This window comes from Nannospalax galili, unplaced genomic scaffold, assembly GCF_000622305.1.
Source record: "Nannospalax galili isolate Female #2095 unplaced genomic scaffold, S.galili_v1.0 scaffold223, whole genome shotgun sequence".
In the NCBI taxonomy this organism is placed as follows: Eukaryota; Metazoa; Chordata; class Mammalia; order Rodentia; family Spalacidae; genus Nannospalax; species Nannospalax galili.
The window spans coordinates 65,958-71,457 of NW_008348885.1; the positions used below are offsets into that span (position 1 = coordinate 65,958).

Below are 5,500 nucleotides of genomic sequence, written 5' to 3' on the forward strand. Positions count from 1 at the left end.
AGGAGGGAATGGGCTCAGACTCCCTAGCACTGGGGTAGGGGGGCAGGGTGGAGGGTGGCAGGAACAGAGTGGGGGTGGGGGAGGACGAGGCAGGGTAAGGTACTCCAGGACTGCTGCCACCAGCTGGGCTTTGTGGAGGGGGGGTGTTGGACAAGAATTTCATTAAGTCAGGCACCACACCAAGTAGCTGGTGAACATCCCTTCTCCATAGAGTGCTGCAGGAAAGGCCTTGTCTGTGGATTGGCTCCCTCAGTGTCCAGGTCCTGGCCCACGTGGGTTCAATTACCAGCACCCACGTGGCAGCTAACAACGGGATGTAACTTCAATTCCAGGGGACTCCTGCGCCCTCTTCTGGTGGCACTGGGAATTGCTTGCATGTCAGGCACATAAATCCTGGCAAAAGACTTATACACAAAATAAAACTTAATAGGAGAATGGAGAGATGGATCAGCAATTAAAAGCACTTGTTGCTCTTAAAAAGGATCCAGTTTGATTTCCCAGTACTTATACAGCTCCTAACAACCATCTATAACTCTACTTCCAGGGGACTCCAACACCCTCTTCTGACCTCTGCAGGCATTGCCTGACTGGGGTGCACTTACATACCTGCAGACAATACACTCATACACATAAAATGAAAGTAATAGATTAGGGCCTGGAGAAATGGCTCAGCAGTTAAGAATACTTGCTGTTCTTCCAGAGGACCACAGTTCAATTCTCAGCACCCATATGGTGCCTAACAACTATCAGTAACTCTGGGTCCAGTGGATCCAACGCCCTCTTCTGGGTTTTGCAGGGCATTGTATGCACAAGTGTACTTACATACATGCAGGCAAAACAGTCATACACATAAAAATTAAGTAAAATAAATAAAATTTAAGATCTATGTTTCTTGCCAGTCATGGTGGATTTTGACTTTAATCCCAGCACTCAGGAGGTAGAGGCAGGCAGATCTCTGTAAGATCAAGGCCTGCCTGGTGTACATGGCAAGTTCTAGGCCAGCTGTGAGCTATAGGGAGTCCCTATCTCAATAATAATAATAATAATAACAATAATAATAATAATTTTTGTTCAAGTGTTCATTAGGCACCTTATTAGAGAACACGGATTATATAATAGTAGGATATTTTCTTTTCTGTTCTATTGTTTGTTGTTTTGTTTTTGACAGGGGCTCATATAGGCCAGGCTGGCCTCAAACTTGCTATGTAGCTGAGGAAGATGTCTTTGAACTCCTGATCCTTCCACTTATACCTTCCCAGTTCTGAGATTACAGATGGAAAACCCAATGACCGGCCTTAGAATATTGTCATAAATACAGAAAGTTCAATTAAATAGCAGTTTACAAGTCAGAGGACTCCCTCCCACCTACCCCCTCACCTCCCACCCAGCACGAGAATGCCAGCAAACATGGGAAGGTCAGAGAACAATGTGTGTGTGTGGGGGGATTCATAGGGTTCTCTCCTCACTTCAGTTCATTGACTTTCTTTCATTTCTATACACACAGGGTCAGGGGCTATCCCTAAAGCCCCAGACTCAGAACTTCTGATGTGATGGGTTACACTACAAAGAGCTTCAACACAATGCTTGGTGCTGTGTCAATGGGGGATCCCCCTGATTTGCACACACACCTGAAACTTTTTCATTGGTGTCAGCTGATGTCCTAAAATTCATGACACACCACTATCCCAGTCTGGACTGCCCTTCTTCCTGAGGCACAAATGATAATGTGGAAATGTGCAAAGATACTCATCAGGATGAAGGGAGACATCCCTCACTCTTGCCCCATTATCTTGGTCAGCTGCCCTAGGCTGCCTAGCCCACCTACTCTCTATCTGAACTTGATAAACAATTATTGCTATTCAGAGCTGATCTGAAAAATAAATTCACTAAGCCCTTCCTTCCCTTTAAAATCTCATTGACCTTAGAAATACGTTACTTGAATTGTGGCTTGGAGCACATAACCCTGCCAGTTTCAACAAACACACACACACACACAGACACACACACACACACACACGTCTCCCTTCAACATTCCCTTTTAGTTTCTTGTTTTGGACACACAATACTTCCCTGGTTTTGTGTGTTTTGGTCACGATTTCAGTGTCACTTTCTTTAGAACTTCATGTATCAATGTGTTCTTCTTGTAGAAATGTCAAACCCTCAAGATACACCCTCTGCACTGCACTGAAATTCCAAACATCCAAACTCTTCCTCTCAACACAATACAAGTGATACAAGGGATATAGGAGGATTCACTGTAATTAAGATGCCTAGAAGTCATCTTCATCCTTAGGCTTCACTGTATTGATCTAGCAGCTTTCAGGGAGCAAAGGGCATGCTTGAGGTCACTACACTGATGACCTCAATAAGCACACACACCCTTCACCCATGTATACTCAATAAACTCATTGGTTCACTTCGGTGGAATCTTGTTCACTCTGTCTGTGGTGGATGGATCATTTCTTCATATTTCTCTTCCCTGGAAAATCCACACCACAAAAGTACATTCTGCACTGTGGTATGAGCACTTCAGACAGATGATTTCATTTGTGGGATTCTGGGTAGGGGCAAGCAAAAAGGAAAGAAAAGCTGGACCTTCCTTGTAACTTGGCTGCAATTGACTCTAAAAGACAGGTGTGAAAGAATGAAAGGTCAGTCTACCAACACACCTACATTCCTACTTACACACCAATCTCTGCTTCTGGACCCAGGATGTGATCCTGCTTGACTGAAAGCCTTCCTTTTCACTGTTCTGAACCCCACATAAAGAGGTAAGTACAGAGGGTGTTGAAGGGCAAAGGGGACTTATCCAGCACCATGCTTTTACCTTCATCTGTTTGTCTTTTGTTTTTCTTTTAATTATGATGATTAATATCATTATTATTATTCTTCTTCAATACCTTTGTACAAGTATATTTTCATCATCTTCTCTCTCCACAGGTACCTGCTCTTGGATGCTTATATGTGCGTGTGTGTGTGTGTGTGTGTGTGTGTGTGTGTGCGTGTGTGTGTGTGTGTGTAGAGAGAGAGAGAGAGAGAGCAACAATATATATAGATACATACATACCCCATGTGCTCAATGTTACCTGGTGTGCATTTAGCATCATTTTTTCACAAACATTAAAACACTGTACATTTTAGGACTCAGTAGTTATCCAGGAATGACCTTTGTAGTAAGTGTAAGTTTTCCCATCATTGTTTTCTAAGAGATGTCAAGGAGAAAACAAAAGATCTCATAGATATCATAAGAGACAGTGCCATGGTGATCTGGTAGAATATCTGTTTGCAAACATCCTCCTCCCTGAAGTGTCGGTGGTATATAAATTTTGTTGTAAAGGACGTTTTTGCCCTTGCCCTCGATATCTGCTCCTGTAAATGTGCTTTATTGTTTGACCCACAAGGATATTCCTCTCCATGATGGTCCTAGGATATATGCTGATGATCACATCATTTAAATAAACCTGAGAAAACCTATGAGAAGTTGGAATTCTGGACCTAGAGCTTCTGAGCACTAACTTATCTGGTATGGGAGACATGAATACAATCTCAGTTCAACTACTCTCCTCCTGTCAAATGAATGCTAGGTCCCTAGACTGCTTGATTTCCAAAATACTTTAAGAAACAAGGAAGGCTTCCTTGTTTTCTGTGTTGCTGGCACTCCCACAAGCATGGTAGGCATTCCTAAAACCTGCCAAACTTTCTCCAAGAAATGTGGCAAGCTCCAACCCCACAAAGTGACACAGTACAGGAAGGGCAAGGATTCACTGTATGCCTAGGGAAATTGCAGTTATGTAAGGAATCAGAGTGGCAATGGTGGGCAGATTAAACATGTTTTCCATAAGAAGGCTAAAACTACAAAGAACATTGCATCGAGGCTCTGGTGTGTTGAGTCCAACTGCAGATCTAAGAGAATGCTGACTATTAAGACATGCAAGCATTTTGAGTTGGGAGATGATAAGAGAAAAAGTTATGTAATCCAGTTCTAAGTGGATTTTGTGATGAAGATAATAAAATTATGGATCACTTCAAAGAAAGAGGAAGATTATCAACCTCCCATATTTCCATTCTATCTCCTGTGTGTTTGTGTGTATGCATGTGTGCATTTGTATCTGTATGTCTGTGTGTCTGTGTGTCCACTACCTGCTCAACTGTTGATTTTATTAGTTTCATCTCAATTAGTTGTAGTGACTGATGAGTGCAACAGCTAGGTCATGTCCAAAAGACAGCACTTCACAGCACTCATTTTTCTACCCTTACACTCTTTATGCCCCTGTTTTGTGATGTTTCCTGAGACTTGGTGTGGGTGCTGTGATTGGACATAGAGGTCCCATTTAGGGGCTGTGCACTCAGGAGTCACTCTCAGTACTTTTGCTAGTTATAAATCTCTGCATTCACTGGCATATGCAAGCTTCTCTGGCTGAGGTTGAGAGCACTGCTAATCTAATCTATGCATATAAACATACATATGGAGTGTGAACATTGACAATGTGTCCACTTAGTAAAACAGTGGTAGTGTGTTCTGCTCTAGGACCTGTGACCTCCTGAGCCATGGACTTTTGACCATGTTTAAGGTACCAGTTAGTGTAGGAATTCCCTCCTGTGGAGCAGGCCTCAGATCCTTGAATGAAGATGAAACAAAATACATACACTCATGCATTTAATGGTACTTTGTTGGTGTCTGATACTGTTTTTAATCATTGAATGACTGATTTTATACTTGAGGACATACATATAGTACTCACTTTATAGTGCTTTTAGGAACCAAGAACACTAAAGACCTCAAAGCTATCTTGAGGAACGAATACCAAAGACACATCTGTTTGTAATGACTTTGAAATAAATTCTGTGTTTAAAGAATGACTTCACCCATTATCTTAATATCTGTTTCTGCAGAGATGCAAGCAGAAGGAATTACCCATCGTTGGTCTTAGGACATATAGACATCTGTGCCAGTAATCCTATAGACCGTCACTGAAACCTAACGATGTAGCACTTAAGGTATGATGCAGGGAGAAACCCTATAAAAACTATGAGAAACTCTGACTAATTCATGGCCACAAACTTCAGTGTTAGCTTGTCCGGGTCTGCTCGCATGAATTAACCCAAGATGACACAGTATCTTGGAGGAAACTTCAACTGAGAAATTTCCTCCTTTGAGATGGTTTGTGGATATGTCTGTGGGCCATTTTCCTGATTGTTCAGTGATGCGGGAGGGCCTAATGTATTGTGGGTGGTGCCGCCCCTGGACAGGTGATCTTCTGATGTATAAGAAAGTGGGATGACCATGGGCCAGAGGAGCAAGTGAGCAAGCAGAATTCCTACCAGGGTCTGTACTCCATTCCTTCCCTGAGTTCCTGCATTGCCTTCCCGCAGTCACTGATGAACTATGACCTGGGAGATATGAGATAAAATAAACCTATTCCTCCCTGAGTTGACTTTGGTCAGTGTTTTGATCACAGCAACAGAAAAGTAACTAATATACTGGGGAACTTTCTATGTG

The 5,500-nt window shown here is 42.5% G+C and overlaps 1 pseudogene; it reads left to right on the plus strand.

Annotated features, from left to right (window-relative positions):
* Nucleotides 1–3,668: 3,668 nt before the first annotated feature.
* Nucleotides 3,669–3,986, plus strand: LOC103744395 (annotated as a pseudogene).
* The last annotated feature ends 1,514 nt before the right edge of the window (nt 3,987–5,500 follow it).